General features: G+C 40.0%; 1 pseudogene; it reads left to right on the top strand.

The window, feature by feature from the left end:
* Positions 1-135: 135 nt before the first annotated feature.
* LOC147456724 (uncharacterized) lies at positions 136-18,456 on the top strand (annotated as a pseudogene).
* The last annotated feature ends 243 nt before the right edge of the window (positions 18,457-18,699 follow it).

Raw genomic sequence — 18,699 nt, 5'->3', positions numbered from 1 at the left:
ATAGCCTTGATATTGAATACTCACGATCCACTCAGTCGGTGCTACCAAACTACACACTTACATAAACGTAGGGCGCTTCAACCTTTGATCATCTTCCTCTGGCTCACTCACGGATTTCTGCATACAAGTTTACACATGGCGGTTTACTCTGACAAAGATCATCGTGGGCCATGGCTTCCTTCATCATGGGCTACCTATCTCTATAGCACGGTGCCTCGTGCGTCTGCTCTGTTTCTTCCTAATAGCGTTCTCCTCCCTGGTTTTCTGATTTTCATATGGTACGCTCTTTACCTCCCTTGTTTCTTCTCCCTCGCTTTATGTTCTCCCCTGTTTTTGCTCTCTTTCATCGTCAACACCTACGACAGAGGTTGCCATCACAACTCAAGGCTTTCCTGTGTTTTTCTTCCCTTCCGTTTGCAGACATCATCTTCATGCTTTCACCTCTGAGCTAGTAGCTCAAATGGGCTCCGATAGCATAAGATCAGAGGCTTCATACAAGAGGTTGGAAACTCATTTGTCAGAGAAACAGCGGGTTGTGCACAACGACAACATAACCCTAGCTGTACGGAAGCAGATTTGCTGAGAGCCCGAGCGCGCGCGCACACACACACACACACCTTCAACTTCTTTTGCACCAACAAGCAAGGAAAAGGACAACATCCTTATGCAGGTAGGTGCATCGGCACCTACTCCATATGTTTAACATTAGAACTCGTTGTAGATTCTATTATGTCTTTTAATAATAAATCTACGATTTTGTTTGGAAAAATGGTCAAATGTTGGCAATGTTCATGCTCAGCTGATACTTAATAAAATTTGTTTTATACATAATATATAGCTTTGGAATGATAGAATTGGCATCAGATTTACGAACCTCTCATTATCCATTAAGTTGAAATGCTTTAAAAATGCTAAAAACTGACAGGCTGCTTGGTCTGGGTTGATGTCATGCATATGATTTTAAGACAAACATCCTTAGTGATTTTCACAAGACAACTCGGCATGGTTGTGTCCTTTGTGCTCGCGGGTCAAGCTGACAATTCAGAGGGTTTGTATTGATGGTTTTCCAAAGAGGTAATAGCATCACAATGATCTATCGAAAGAACAAATATTTGTACAATATAATGACAAGATCAGTCACTTAAGAGTCAAGAAGCATAGGTTGCTAACCATTGCTAACAACCCCTCTTAGTGACCTAGAAAAAAGCTATATATTGATACATCTTTTTGAAATATATTACTATGTAGCATGCATAAAACAGTCACAATTGTTGTAGCATGGACCAGAGGTCTATCATTGAATAATAATTTGGAAATTTAGGATCGGTTTAGTAATGATAATCTGTTGGCTTTTTTTGAAGGATTGCTGGTCCCTTTTTGATGACCAGTGGACCAAATTGGTTGATCATTTGGAAGGCTACTCTTGGAAGCATAATGTCTCTTGTTTTTTTAGAATCTAACACATCTTTTTTGGCGTAAGAGTGATGTTAATCATAATGATAAGTGCAGTGGCATGCTTGTTATGAGAAATTATAGGACTATGTTTTGAGTTTGGAAGTTATGGTTTTTTGTGGTTGTCGCCAATCCTTTTTACATTCATTGTGGCAGGAATATGACACATACTTAATCTTGGTTTAGTGGTGAATTCATTAATAAGTGTTGATACAAATAACAAGAGAAAGAGATTATTGACACCTATCCTTTTATGTAATGCTAGAGCTTTGGGTATATTCACCTTGTAAATATAGTAATGGGAACTGCTTTTCAACATTTTTTCCTTGTTTAAAAGATGCATAATTTTTTAAATTAGTGTTAGTACTTTACTTTGAACATACTACAATGTTTTTGAATAAAGCCTTAATCCTCACGTGAGGGTCTTAGATGAGATGGCAGTGGACTGGACTTTTGAAAATTAGTTCAAAATACAAAGGAGATGCTGTCCGATTTTTCTGGAATTAAAAGATGAAAACTTTATCATTAATTAAGGACTCATTCTTTAAACTTAATATTGTATCTATATTATGGTGTTAGTTTTTGGTGTAATTTTTGACACCAATAACAAGGGGAGGGAGTCGTTGACACCTGTCTTCCCAAGTAATGCCAGTTCTGACAGGCTTGTGTTTCTTGGATGATGACAGGTAAGAGATTCTTTCCTTGGGATTACAACAAAAACTACAGCAGTAACGGAAGATCGTCCAATGTACCAACAAATGTACCAGTTGGATCCTTCTGCATGTAGATGTAGTGGAAGCTCATCCCAAAGGATGGGCACATAAGATACAGATATTATATTGTAGTGATCAATGATCAAATTTTTGATCTAAATGTTTGTATTATCCATTAGATACAGAATTTTGTATTGGTGTATATGAAATGATTTATGACATCTTGTTTTAAATTATTGTTATTTAATATATTATCTAACTCAATTGTCTAAGTATGGTTCAATTATGAGGGGATTTTTCATACTTAAACACACACAGAGGAGCGCCCCTCATCCACCCCTCGCTCCTCCATCATCGCCATCTCGAGAGAAGGAGCAATGGGAGAGACATAGTGAGGGAGATCAAAGAGAGAGAGAGAGAGAGAGAGAGAGAGAGAGAGAGAGAGAGAGAGAGAGAGAGAGAGAGAGAGAGAGAGAGAGAGAGAGAGAGAGAGAGAGAGCATTTTGGGGTTCCTAGGAAACTTGAAGACACCCTTCTCATCCAGTGTAAACTCTTGACCTTCAATAAGGGGCCAACATTCTTGAAAAATCTGTGAGAAATTGGGAAAGCCTTCAAGAGCAAAGTAGATTCTACCCAACATGTTACCGTACACCAATGGGGTGAAATGCAACCATTCCCCACACTTGTTAAATACAGAATTCACCTGGAGGATCAACATCAATACATAAATACATGTAACATATAGCTTCAAGCAGTTAATGACACATGTACACAAGAGTATCTGCATTTCCTCAAGCTTTGCACACAACATGATCATATGCAAAGCATCCTCCACAACAATTTGAAAAAATGCAACAAACCAGAAGCATGTAAACCCCAATCTAGAACAAAATAGTGTAGCACTCTGACAAATGTACACAAGAGTACCTACATTTCCTCAAGCTTTGCACACAGCATGCTTATCTGCAAAGCATCCTCCACAACAACTTGACAAAATGCAACAAACCAGACTTACTTGACAAACCAGATGAGACCATTGATCACCCACCCCATCATGCATAGAAGCATAGAAACCCCAATCTAGAACAAAACAGTGTAGCACTCTGTCAAAAGAGAATGAAGGCATAGAAAAACAGTATAATATCTGAACTTCCAAATAGATTGCAAAAGATGGAACCTGAATAACAAGAAAAAAAAAACCCACTCCCTAATTTTGTTGTGGAAGTATGCCCAGTAAGAGATAATTTTTACTAACCAAAGACACTACCTTTTTTCCAAATTTGTCCCAAGTACCAACAATCCCCAAAGAGATGAGGTAATGATTCAACATGAATCTTACAAAGGGGATATAGACCAAAGTGCTTTCCCATAATAGAGAGTTTAAGAGCATAAGGCAAAGCAATACCTTCCATAGAAAATTCTTAAAAGTAACATGTGCAGCAGCAAAATTCCACAAGTCAAAGCATAGTTTCTACCACCAAGTTGCACACCATTTTTTTTTCCATAACCTACTAAGCTTGCTCTCCAAAGCATCCAATAGAAGTATAGACAAGCAGACTAAATGGGTGTGAGGATGAATCAATGGAGTTTCACACCCACTCAGAAAAGAAGTTAATCCAATGTGAGATCAACCATTTAGATAAAGCTTCAAGAGCCTTAGACAGTAAAGGCAAAGCCTTATCATGTAGTCCAAACATAACTTTCAGTTAAGAAAAGTCATGATACCAACGATAGAGTCATCCCACAAATCAGACCATGAGACAAAGCCTTACAGTAAAGCATTACAAGTGTATATGTGGGACCCTTTCTAGGATAATTCCATAGTAGCCTACTAAATCTTGTGCAAAATATCAACTGAGAAATGTGCCTTTTTCAATAGCAGAGGGGCATTGAAAGTAGCTTTTGCTTCCAAAAGTGGTTTTTCCAAAACCCACCAATAGTATGAAATTTAGCAAGACCCAACATGTGAATCAACATAAGGGTCCAAGATTATACAGGATTATGAAAATACACCACAAATTTAGCACACATAGGGATTGCTTGAAAATGCATATTCAAAATCCCCAATCTAGCAAACTACTTATTTAGGCTTACATAAATAGTCCCAAGAAATCCAATGAAGCTTTATGTTTAAGAAAAGACTTCCTCCATAGGAAAAATTATTAGGCTTCAAAAAGACATTCCATCTAGTGACTTCTTACAAAGGAAAAACTTAATAGGCTTCAAAAAGGCATTCCATCTAGCCATGTTAAAGCTAAAAAAAGGAATATAAAACAAAACATAAGATAAGAGCACATTCTTGATAAAGTCCATTTTTGCATTTTAGAATCTATCTTGGCCATAACCCAATCAAACCTTTGCTTAGCAAAAATATCAACCCGATAGGAGTCCCCAGATGTCTAACAGGGGGGTCAAAAGCATTGTCTTCTGCAATAGAAAGCAAGCTAGACTTTCAATATTACACACATGGATCCACAAGTGGTGGAAGAGTCCTAAACAATTTGAAGAGCATTTCTCAACACAAAAGTTTCAACTTTGAGAAATTGAAATGAATCATCAGCAAACATCTTGGTTAACAATTGTTTTCCATCAGGAAGCAACAAACCAGAAATATTACCTTTTTCAGTAGCAACTTCTAGGTTTAAAATATTGTTGGAATTAGGGTTGCAGAGAAACACTCACAGCTTGGAGAAGACAAAGGAAGCTCAAGGCACACCGTGACGAGTGTGTTACTTAGTATGCAATGGAAAGATAGATAGCCCTAGAATGATGGGCGTATATACAATGCTCGGGGGAAAAAACCTCCTAAAGAGGGAAAAAATGCCCCGGCGGTCCTAGTGTGTTCACACACATCACTACCACGTGTATATGGTAACAAATCCCCCCTGGAGTGATGCGGTGAACGAGAGCTGGCACATGAGTAAAGGGAAGTGCCATGCCTTGAGGACATGATCAGTCCACAAAGGAGAGTAAGCCCAAAGATTTGCGGAAAGCTTCAAGCTCCTCACGAGACAATGCCTTTGTGAAAAGATCTACAAGGTTGTCCTGTGTTGGCACATAAGCCAAGCTGATCTCTCCTGCTGAGAGCCTCTCCCTGACATAGTGGTAATGCACCTCAATGTGCTTTGTGCGAGCATGAAAAGCTGGGTTCCTTGCAACTGCCAATGCGCTCTGACTGTCACTGTAGATAGTGTTGGCAGTGTCCTGTCCAACACCCAAATCAGCCATAAGGCGTCTGAGCCATACACACTGAACCGTAGCTGTGAAGACTGCCCTGTACTCAGCCTCACAACTCGAAGTGGCCACAATAGGTTGCTTCTTGCTCAACCATGATATACATGAACTGCAAGCATGAAGCAAAAACCACTTGTGGACACTCACGTGTCAAAACAACCAGCCCAATCTGAGTCCGAAAAAGCATGTAAGTCTGGCGGCAATGATCCCTCCTTGGGATAAAACAAGCCAAGATGTAAAGTGCCACTAAGGTAGCGGAAAATCCTCTTGACAGCCTGCCAATGCTTAGACCCTGGGCTATGCATGAATCTGCTGACCTGTGAGACTGCAAACTGAATATCTGGCCTCGTGTTGCATACATAAATGAGACAACCAATAACAGTTTGGTAAAGAGTGACATCAACAAGATCGCAAGCATCATGTAGACTCAACTTCAAACCTGTTTCCATGGGAGTGGCAATAGGTTTGCAATCCTCAAGTCCAAACTTACATAGCAATGTCTCTATATAACTTTTCTGACACAAGGCAATACCACCATCACACTGCTTAAAATGTATACCCAAGTAATGATGCAACAGCCCCAAATCTTTCATCTTGAAAGTAGCATTCAAATCAGCCTTAAATTCAGCAATATGTCTCTCATTTGGTCCAGTGATCAGCAAATCATCGACATAAAGAACCACAATGAGAAGTACATCACCCTCACGCTTTACATACAATGTGCTTTCTGTTGGACTGTTACGAAAGCCTTGTTTGACCAAATGAGTGTCAGCTTTCTCATACCAAGAACGAGGAGATTGCTTCAACCCATACAAAGCCTTGTTACATTTGCACACTTTGTCCTCTTGTCCTTTTATGACAAAACCGTGAGGTTGTGTTACATAAACTTCCTCAAATATGTCACCATTCAAAAAAGCAGTAACAATGTCTGATTGATGTACATCCCAACCAAAATGAGCTGCCAATGCACATAGAAAACACATAGTAGTCATACGACAAGTGGGAGCAAAAGTCTCTTCATAATCTATGCCTTTTTGTTGTGCATAACCCTTTGCAAGAAGTCGAGCCTTATGGCGATCGACCTCACCATCCGGATTGCATTTCGACTTGTAAACCCACTTTGTACCAATGGCCTCTTTGCCAGGAGGCAAATCACATAAATTCCATGTGTCATTTTCAATAAGTGCATCATATTCTGATTGCATGGCAGCCATCCAATTTTCTGAATTCTGTGCTTCATCAAAAGATAGAGGCTCCTCAACATCATGTAAACTAGACATAGCCAAAGCATAACAATCTGATGCATAAGATGCATGGCGAGAGCCTGAACGAGTACGACTAGACAAAGGTGCATCCAATTTACTGTCACGCAAAGTGTGCACCGGCCATTTTGGCATACCTCTAGCCTGCTCATTTTCAGCCCTTTCCTCATCAAGTACATCATGTACATCTGCATCAGTAAAATAGGCTGATCTGTAACATTTTCAGAAACCCCCATAGGCTGTACATTTGCCTCATTGGAACTTACATTCGTATTTCCACCACTAAAAAGAGGCAACAAAGTGTCATAAATGTCCTGTGAGCTTACATTACTGTCTCTAGTACATGACAGCAAGGGCTGAACAGAATCTTCCACAAACACTACATCCCTTGAAACCAAAATACGTTTTGTTTGCGGGTGATACAACCTGTAACCTTTGCTTTCAGCACTATAACCAACAAAAATACATTTCACAGCCTTATCATCCAATTTTCTGCGATGCACTTGTGGCACCAAAGCATATGCCAAACAACCACAAACACGCATGTGCTCAATAGAAGGCTTTCTATCATGCCATGCTTCATATGGAGTAATAGACTGCAAAGCTTTCGTAGGACACCTGTTAAGTACATAAGTGGCACACATGATGGACTCAAGCCAAAAAGAATGTGGCAAAGATTGACTTTTGACCATACATCGTGCCATTTTCGTCAGTGACCTGTTTTCCTCTCAGCAACACCATTTTGTTGAGGTGTATAAGGCACTGTACATTGGTGTTTTATCCCACAACTAGCCAAAAATGCATTAAATTCATGAGACATATACTCCCCCCCTCGATCAGAACGGAGGGTGCCCATAGTACATTTCGAGACATTTTCAGCCATAGCCAAAAATTGTTTGAAGCACATAAAAACTTCGGACTTCGCTTTAAGCGGAAATACCCATGCATGCCTGGAGTAATCATCAATGAAAGTCACAAAGTACAGGTAATTGCCCAAGGACGGAGTTTGCATGGGCCCACAAACATCACTATGCACAAGCTACAACCTGCATGTGGGCCTAACTGAACCATCCTTTGGAAACTTAGAACGCTGCATTTTGCCCAAAATACAGCCTTCACAAACATGTTTGATAGGTGCTTCAAGAGGCGGAAAAGAAGCAACCATATCAGATTTTTGCAAACGCAGCAAACTGGCAAAATTTGGATGACCAAAACGTGCATGCCAAAGTTTTTCATCTGAAATAGCCCTTGAATCTGCAACAGTATTTGCAAAATTTTGTCCACACTTGTCATACAAAGTGAGCTTATACAGCCCACGGCACAAAAGGCCAGATGCAACAATTTCATCACCAAAACTGAGATCATGAATTGTACATCTGTCATTCACAAATTTGACTACAAGTTCAAGTCTAGCAAGTGCGGATACAGACAAGAGATTCTTCTTGATCCCATGTACATAAAGTGCATCAACAAGTGTGAAGGAACTGCCATTTGTAGCAGTAAGCACAATCTTTCCAACTCCCTGAACTGGATACGAGGCATTGTTGGCACAAGTGACTAAATTCCCATGAGGGACAGATTCGAGAGAGGTAAACAATTCACGATGTGAGGTAATGTGCTTTGTAGCACCGTTGTCGAAATACCACACATGTGAATTTGCAGCAACTGACAAGCATGCATCATGGACAGCAGGATTGTAAGTGCACCCTGCGCTAAAATCCCATTCTGCATCAACATCAGCAACACAGTCTTCTTTCATAGAAGACTCAACAATGACTGCATTTGTAGTGGAACCAACATTTGCAGTGGAACCACCCTCTTTCTTCTTAGCCTCTTTGGCCTTCAACTTAGGACACGACTTAATCAAGTGATCATTAGCTTTACAATAATGGAAACGCATCTTCTTTTTGCCCTTATCACCAGAATCTCCAAACGAATTGCTGCCAGCAGAAGCATTAGAAACAGAATTTTGCCACTCGCAGCAGAACCATAAGAAGTGGTTGCATTGCTGTTACCACCCTTTCTTTGAGAAGCAATAAAAAGCCTGTTCAACTGCACGCTGCCTAGTCCTGTTTTTTCTGGAAAGTGACTCTTGCAACAACAATGTGCATAATGCATCAAACTTGACAACTTTAGGATTTCCTTGGGTCATAAGTCTCCAAGTACTAGCAAAAGTCTGGTAAGAATCTGGTAAGGCATCAAGAACAGTCTGCACAAGGGAACTGTCTGAAATGACTTCACCTGCAAAAATAAGTTGTTCATTGATATCCTTGACACCTGCAAGGAAAGTGTTCATATCATCTTCCTCATGCATAATCTTCGACTCCAGCTCTTTACGCAACAAAGAAATTTTAGCCTCATTGCGACTTGTATAAAGACCAGCCAAAATATCCCAAGCTTGTTTTGCAGATTTTGCTGAACGGATGTGAGAAACAATGGTGCGCTTCACAAACAATGCAATCAATGCATGAGCCTGAGCATCCTTTACATCCAATGAGCTTCTTCTGTCGTAGGCGAAACAACTCTGATAGCAGCAATCCTTGCAGCAAGACCTGCAACATCCTCAACATCGCCTGCATCCTCAGAACCAGGACGTACATCAATGCCCTGCACAATATTCTAGACGCCCTTTGAGACAAGAACGTGTTGCATCATATAAGCCCACATAGGGTAATTGTCCCCATCTAACCTGTCCTCAGCAGCAATGCTGCACCTGATGTGAAAACTGCCCGAAAATAGGAGAAACGGAGCGAGAACAACACGTGCTATATAGCACAAACCTTAGAAGACTGTAAGGCACCTATTATGTAGAAATCGGCACTGACAAAAATTCTGCACAAAATGACGAAATTGCTTGTGCAGACCTGCCTATAGTGGAAACGGAGGCCGAAATGAGCCTGAATTGAAAATCTGAGCAGACTAAGCTCTACGAGTTTTCCCAAAATATTTTTCGAACTGCGAACGCTTGCCAAACCTCACTGTAATCGGAGAAAGTGAGCAGGCGTGTGCTGGAGCAGCTGGCGACTAAGCCCGGGAGGACGTAACCTGCTCTGATACCAATTGTTGGAATTAGGGTTGCAGAGAAACACTCACAGCTTGGAGAAGACGAAGGAAGCTCAAGGCACACCGTGAAGAGTGTGTTACTTAGTATGCAATGGAAAGATAGATAGCCCTAGAATGATGGGCATATATACAATGCTTGGGGGGAAAAACCTCCTAAAGAGGGAAAAAATGCCCCGGCGGTCCTAGTGTGTTCACACACATCACTACCACATGTATATGGTAACAAATATGAGTAACCACAACAAATGATAAGGGGGCATGCTTGACTGTCCTTGCTAAGGGAAAACCCCGTTACACAAAATCTCAGAATAAGCATTAGCTGTGAGGGAAATCACATAATCAACCACTTTAGGGAGAAACTCCAATTTTCTCATAGTAGCATCAATAAAGGACTGGGAGACTATATCATAAGCTTTGTCCAGATCGAGTTGGAAAAGGATACACTTTTGATCATAGAAATGAGCAAGAACAATCCCAATCAGAGTAGACAAAATGTTGTCATATATAGATCTCCCCTTAATAAACCCATGTTGATGAGGAGAGATCCCTCTTTCCAAACATGGCATAAGTCTCATGGCCAAAGCCTTAGAAACAATCTTATAAATCACAGAGAACATGGTGATAGGCCTCCAATGCTTAGGCAAGGAGCAAGCAACTTGCTTAGCAAATCAGTATAATCATGCCTTGAAAAATCCATGGGTCTACTATTTCCCTATTAAAAACTCTATTAAAAATATCACATACTAGAGTAGCCAACAACTCCCAAAAATATAAAAAGAAGCGCACAGTAAGACCATCCCATCTAGGAGATTTATCCTTCCCCATACATTTTAAAGCTTGAAAACATTCCTAAGGAGAAAACAATAATTCCAACACAAGTGCTTCCTGAGAGAAATAATGGGAGAGACCACCGAAAGAACATGAGACTGTAAAAATAATACTGACTCAGAAGAGACTTCTCTAAGGCTTATGTTGTCGCTTGTGACCTACACCCGTCAACACTAAAAGATGTTCTCCTTGTGTAACACCAAGTGCACTAGACAATCCCAAAATGGGTTGTTCACGTGCCTAGGTGCAACACAAGCCTCTATATTACTATACAAAAGTCCTCTCATGGAAGATATAATGGGGACAACAAAATCAAGATTAGGGGAATTGGCAATGATATTTTCTTAGGGTGCAAAGTAGCTTCAGAAGATCTTGTTCATTTATTTAAGGACTATTCTACCACCAAGGGGTTAGCTTTTAAAATTTGCAAGTGAATAAAACATGGACCTTACAATTCTTTAAAAAGACTAAATATTGGGAGGTATAGAACTAGGCCCGACTCGCATGCACTTATATTGTTCGGTAGTGCTATCTTAAGCACTACCAAATCAAGATTAGGGGAATTGGCAATGATGTTTGCTTAGGGTGCAAAGTAGCTTCAGAAGATCTTGTTCATTTATTTAAGGACTATTCTACCACCAAGGGGTTAGCTTTTAAAATTTGCAAGGGAATAAAACATGGAGCTTACAATTCTTAAGAAAGACTAAATATTGGGAGGTATAGAACTAGGTCCGACTCGCATGCCCTTATATTGTTAGGTAGTGCTATCTTAAGCACATCTAGCACACCATGAACTCTCATGTGTATGAGTGGTCGACTAACATTGCATAGTACACTATTTCAAAAAGTCAACGACATAGAAGCTATTGCAAGAAGTCAACACAAAGCTAAAGCAAAAAAGGCGGTCATTTTAATTAATGTCCTACAGCCATGTTTTGAGAAATATGATAAAGCAAATACAAAGTATTTGGAGAACAACAGGCTAAAGATGGAATGTTACAAGAGTGCAATAGGACCGCAAAGCACTTAAATGGAAGAAGGAAGAGTAAATGGGAGTAGACGCAGTGTTTCGGGGCTACGGCTATACAGCAACGCATGCGGAACGGAACGACAAAGATAAAGAGAGAGGTTACGAGAGCGGTTATGGGAATGGCACTGGTGTTGTTAGTTCATAAATGTGACATTTGAAACTCATGTGGTCATCATTCTATCATCCTGTCTCTGAAATAGCACAGATTGCATGTTCTGATATGCGTTCAGAATCCACTTTTGGTGGGCAACATAATTTTTGAGCTCTACTAAATGTGCTTAACATATCTGAAAAACCAAAACATATCACTGTGTGTCAAGTAAGGAATCGCGATTCCTTACCATCCTTCATACTGCTATAAACTTTTGAGCTAGCCTTGTAGAGCATGGTCCCAGGATTTTAACGGTCTTTACGAATCATCAAAATTCCTTCCGGAGCTCAAGTTATCAGCAATCTTGTGAATCTACTCAAATAAGGAATCACAATTCCTTGTCATACACATTAAGGTGCATTTGCTACTGCTAGTCTTGCAAGCATTGGGAAAAGAGAAGAGGTTCAAAAAAAAAAGAAGAGTATGGAGCCTTTTTTTTTGGTCATTGGTGCCAAATTTGGGGAGTATAAGTTTCGCATTGTTACGAGTGGGACGACACCCATAGTCAAAATTCTAGTCCCAGGACGATTTTTCGCATAGTGAATTCACTATGGGAAACTGACAAAAATTCGGGCAATTTTGTTCGAAAAAAGTGCGCTATTTTTTCGTGTGGTAGTGATCTATTGCCTTCAAAACGAGTTCTAGACAAGTTTGGGTAAGGTCAAATAATTTTGAAAATCTCCCAAAAAATTTGACCAAAATGGCCTCTAAACAACCCAAAATATTTGAGGCCGAGAAAATTTGGGCAGTTTATGATGATGATGATGGGTTGTTGCCCCATTTTCTACACCCATAGTGACGAAATGATTTGTGTACTTCCATTCCATGTGCACATGAATTGGTTATTTCTCGCTAAAACAATACCTAAAGATGTGTACACACATGGGTTAAGGTTGGTTTTGCCTACATGTGCGGTGGATTCATATTTGGGAAAACGTTGATCCGAGGGTCTGTGGGTGGATATATTTTTGCACATCATGGCGCATGATACTGGACAACTACCACAAACTATTCATATTTATCCTTAGAAGTGTGACATGTGGGCGTTGTACAAGTTTTGGAAAAACCTTGCAAGGGTGCTACGCACGTAGATGAACCAGTTGAGGTGATATTGCATTACAATGTAGATCGTTCTCACATAATGCCAACAACTACATGCGCAGGCATCTATCTTTAGTGGTACCTTTTCCCTATCAACAACTACTTATTTTCTATACTGATTCTTTCTATTTGCTACTTCCCTTCATGCTAGGCTTCATTATAGCCGAGGTTTCCCTACATCTACGGAGTTTTCCCATAGCAAGTTGCGACTAATTTGCATGTGCAAGCATCATCTTCTTATAATTTCATGGTCGGGGGCAAGAATAAATATTTGAGGCCGAGAAAATTTGGGCGGTTTATGATGATGATGATGGGTTGTCCCATGTTCTACGCCCACAGTGAGTGACGTAGGGTAAAGGGACCAATAGCGTGCCCACGACACTAAGTGACACATAACATTAAAGAGGGGGGGGGGGGGGGGGGGGGGTAAGGGGATCGACGGCGCAGAAGTGGATGCGGGGAGCCCGAGGCAGATTAAACCCGGACGCGCGGCAAGTCAACGCGAAAAAGAACCCGGGCGGCGACTCGATTTGAACCCAGGGCCTCGTCGCCCAGATTGTGACGCATGGGGTAACCATCCCACCCGCGCGCACATGTTGTACCCATGGCCCGGGTTTTTGGGGTTTTATTATTAAAACATAGACGCTGCTCGGGTTTAATCTGTGGCCGAGTTTAGTTTTTAAGTGCCCATCTACGGCTGCAACCTCTCCGATTTTTGTGCGCGCACTTCTCTGCCTTTGATCCCCTTACCCCCCCCCCCCCTCTTTAATACTATGTCTTATTTAGTCCTGAGGATAGCGTGCCTGGTTCTAGTCCAAAAATGCGGCAGCCCGTTTACTTGTACAAGTTTACTTGCATACAAAATCATTTTTACTTTATTCAATTATTGTTTATGATTCGTACCCATTATAGTATTTTGGAATTGGAATTTGAATTGAAAGAGAGGGAGGGGGGGTGTGGGGGACAAGGAGAGGAAAGCGAGAGAAATGATGTTTTTTAATGTAATGTGATAGAGCTTATTGTGTGTGTGTGTATTCCGAGAGCCATGTTTATGCCTCTACTTTTTGCTATCAAGAGAATCGGTATAGAATCTATTTTACTTCAATTTCTATTCAATTATTGTTGATGGTTATACTATTGTGGAATGGGAATGTGCGTTGTCACAGAGAGGGGGAGGGGAGGCCGAGGCGTAGGGGACACGAGAGACAAAAATTACGAGATAGTGATGTTTTCTTTAATGTGATGTGATAGATGTGAAACATTTGTACTGTTTATCCTTTTAGTCTCCATGATTTGCAATCTTTGTGTTGAGAGAGAGAGAGAGAGAGAGAGAGAGAGAGAGAGAGAGAGAGAGAGAGAGAGAGAGAGAGAGATCACAAGACAGAAGACATGGACTAAAATGATTTATCATATCTTTAAACAAGTTCATACATTCACAAGAGCTATTAAACATTTTTCTACCTAATGGAATTCGACCCAATGTATCATTTGGATTTGCCTAGCGCCAAAGGTTGTGATGTTGAGGGTCTTTAGGGTTTAGAGAGAGAGAGAGAGAGAGAGAGAGAGAGAGAGAGAGAGAGAGAGAGAGGAATGATGCTTCTATGTAAGTATTGATATGTGCGTGCATGGTCCCAGACGGAGAGAGAGAACTCTAACTAGACGTGGAAAACGTGGAAACTTTATTGCCACCTCGACAGACCTTTCTTCTACACGTCAGCAAATTGCTCTCTCTCTCTCTCTCTGTTGTGCTTAGCTCTCTCTCTCTCTCATACACACAACAAGATACTTTTATTTGAAGGCAAGGAGCTGAGCATCCATGAAGAGAACAGAGAACGCATGCATGCATTTCAACTAGAAAGGCTTATGCACGAAAAATATGCAATGTAAAGGTAACACTTAATGGTAAAACATAAGTTTCTTCTGTTGAGCTTATATGTGAAGCTACTCAATATATGGCTTCTCTATATATGTCACCCAGGTCCCCTCTATATATACATCATCTCATGTGTGTATTCTACACACTTTGGGGTTCTACTTCTGTGTTCTCTCCTTCTCTCAACATGGTATCAGAGCAGTACGTTTTTGTTTTCGATTTTTCTCCTGATCAAAATCGATTTTGCAGAAACTAATCTCTAGAGGGATTGGAATCGATGTGGTCTACAACTTTGCAGAAGGAAGTTTCTTCAAATTCTGCACCGATTTTGAGTTATCGTTCACGGACTGCGTACATACCTGAAAAACAGCTTCCGCGTTTTGTTTTTGATTTTTCTGCTAATTGGAAACGATTTTGCAAAAACTACCCGTCATCGAGATCGGAATCGATGTGGTCTACAACTTTGCAGAAGAAAGTTTTTTCAAATTCTGCACCGATTTTGAGTTATCGTTCGCGGACTGCGTACATACCTAAAAAGCAACTTCCGCTTTTTGTTTTTGACTTTTTTGCTAATTGGAAACTATTTTGCAGAAACTACCCGCTTAGGAGACTGGAATCAATGTGGTCTACAACTTTGCAGAAGGAAGTGTTTTCAAATTCTGCACCGATTTTGAGTTATCGTTCCCGGACTGCGTACATACCTAAAAAGCAACTTCCGCTTTTTGTTTTTGATTTTTTTGCTAATTGAAAACGATTTTGCAGAAACTATCCGCTGAGAAAACCGGAATCGATGTGGTCTACAACTTTGCAGAAGGAAGTGTTTTCAAATTCTGCACCGATTTTGAGTTATCGTTCGCGGACTGCGTACATACATAAAAAGCAATTTTTGTTTTTTGTTTTTTATTTTTCTGCTTATTGAAAACGATTTTGCAGAAACTACCCGCGTGAGAGACCGGAATCGATGTGTTCTACAACTTTGCAGAAGAAACTACCCGCTATGGGAGACCGAAATCGATGTGGTCTATAACTTTGCAGAAGAAAGTTTCTCTAAATTCTGCACCGATTTTGGGTTATCGTCTCGGACTGCGAATATGTTTGAAAATCAAAATTTTACTTTTTGCTTTTGATTTTTCTCATAATTGAAAACTTCTCAATTATATTTTTCTTCATCAATCATATATTTGTTTCTGACGTAATTTTGTTGCAGAAGCCAGTTACACATCGTTCCGATTCAGTCGAGCCGTTGATGATCGTCCAAATTCTATCGAGCTACTGTTGGTACATGATCTTTTGTTATATGATATACTCGTTCATTGATTCTCGTATAATTATTCTTTTAGAGATATAGTTTACGTCGTTTTATTGATAATTTCTCATTGATACCATAGTGATTTTGATGGTACCATGATGATGTTTTGTTAATACTTTGGTCATGGTGATTTTCGTTGATACCATGATGATATGTCATTGATATCATGGTTATTCTCGGTGGTGCCATGATGATATTTCATTGATACCATGGTTATTCTCGGTGATGCCATGATGATGTTTCGTTGATACCATGGTTATTCTCGGTGATGCCATGATGTTGTTTCGTTGATTCCATGGTTATTTTTGTTGATACCATGATGATGTTTTGTTGATACCATGGTTATTCTCGGTGATACCATGATGTTGTTTCGTTGATACCATGGTTATTCTGGGTGATGCCATGATGATGTTTCGTTGATACCATGGTTATTCTCGGTGATACCATGATGTTGTTTCGTTGATACAATGATTATTCTCGGTGATATCATGATGCTTTTCGTTGATACCATGGTCATTTATTCATTTTTATTGATATAATGATGATATTTTGTTAATACTTTGATATCATGATGCTTTTCGTTGATACCATGGTCATTTATTCATTTTTATTGATATAATGATGATATTTTGTTAATACTTTGATGGTATTCATTGATCACTACATTGATAAATGTTGTTTTATGTAGTATATACACATATCATTTGTATCACGTAATCACACATTTTGTACTTTTACGTTTATACTTTATGTACCATATGTTGTCGTGCGTATATATGTCGTCAAAAGAGTGGCGTCGCGAACCATCTCTTATGGCATTGTGAACGTAATTATTTCATTAACGATGCTAATAATTTTCATGACATGTTCTTTTTGGAGTCTATGATCTATGTAGGATTGATCAAAGAATTGATTTTATGAAGACAAACTTGGTGACAATAAAAGATTTATGAAGATATGTTTGGTGATGCCATATTGATGACAACATGAAGACATGTTTGGTGATGCGATATTGATGACAAGCTACACAGCAGATTCACGGAGACACTTTTGATTACAAGCTAATCGATAGCTTTTATACCTCTTTATTGAACCTTTGTATTCATTATTGTATTTGATAGGATAGGAGTAATGTAACTCCTCATAAAACATTCATTGTAAAAGGAGTGATGTAGCTCCTCGTAAACATTTGTATATTTAATGATTTTTATAATATAACGGTGGGTGTATATAGAGCTGTGGGTTTTTCCCTTGATCTCCCAAGGGTTTTTTCATCCACAGTTAGGGACCCTTATTTGAGCGGGGGTGTTGAGCTTATATGTGAAGCTACTCAATATATGGCTTCTCTATATATGGCACCCAGGTCCCCTCTATATATACATCATCTCATGTGTGTATTCTACACACTTTGGGGTTCTACTTCTGTGTTCTCTCCTTCTCTGAACATCTTCAACCTTCAGCCCTTGTGCATTGTTTGCTGATTTTCATTTCCTTACCCCTTGTGTATGGCAATTTTTCATTTTCAGATCTCCCAAGTTCCAATTCTAGGAAATTCTCCCCTTGCAAGGGGCTTCCCCACACAAGTACTTCCTTTTGGTCCACCACCTATAACCGTGCCGTGAGAACACAATCTTACAATGAATTCATGGCAAAAGTGGGGGACTTTCCTTTTGTCATGTCCCCTTCAAATCATCGCTATAGCGAAATAGACATCGACATTAATATAAATGGCCTTCTCCAACCAAACCAAGAGACTCTGGAGAGTGTGCTCCACACAAGCCGCGTGGTTGAGGAGCCCGAAATCATGAATATAGCAATGGATTACTTTGATAGCAACTGGAAAGCATTCAAGTTATGTGGGACTCTCCTCCATAGCATCCGTGAGGCGCGTGATTAGTGCCATCACATTGATATGATGCTTTCAACAATGCCAATATCAACCAATGAAGAATTCAACTATTTACAACATAAGCAAATGGTAGAGGGCTTATACAAAATTGCACATGCGAGGAACCCTTTTGTCGACAATGCGATGAATCGAATGTTTGTGGATGTGGAGGAAAGCTACAATGCACTAAGCAAAGAGGTAGAAAAGAAGAGGATATTGATAGAAAGGGAGGTGTGGATGTTGGAGAAGTGGAAAGGGGGTGGTTGTATTTTGCATATGCTCGTTATAGTTGTGGTGGGGGTGACAATAGCTAGAGTGGTTGTGGCAATGCATGCGGTTGCAAGCGTAGCTAATGTGCCATTTGCCATCGCAAAGACTGAGTGCACAAGGACTTTCAAGAGGGTGCATAGTCATAGAACTCAAAGTTTTAAGAGTACTAAAGAACATAAAAAAACTCAAAGCTTTAAGAGTACTAAAGAACATAAAAAAAAAGGCAAAGCAGTATGGGTGGAAGAGGATATGTTTTCAAAAAAAACAAGGGGCCAAGATTGAGGCCCTAGCGAGATGGAGTTTTACAGTGAGAAGAATGTTGGACACATAAGGTGCCTAATGGCAGGGCTAGAAGAGGATGTAGAGAGTGAGAGGAGGCTTGTAGAGTTTGGATGTGATCATGGAGAGGAGGTAATATGTGTGAAACAAGTAGCCTACAATCTTCATTGTAACCACCTCCACCTTGGCCAACAACTAGATAACCTCCAAGAGCAAATTGTTGTTTGCTTCCTCATCATTAACAAA

This window comes from Adiantum capillus-veneris, chromosome 6 (genome assembly GCF_014529385.1).
Source record: "Adiantum capillus-veneris isolate H3 chromosome 6, ASM1452938v2, whole genome shotgun sequence".
NCBI classification, from domain to species: domain Eukaryota; kingdom Viridiplantae; phylum Streptophyta; class Polypodiopsida; order Polypodiales; family Pteridaceae; genus Adiantum; species Adiantum capillus-veneris.
Note: the sequence above shows the minus strand (reverse complement) of the source record. Positions and strands in the feature narration are given on the sequence as shown.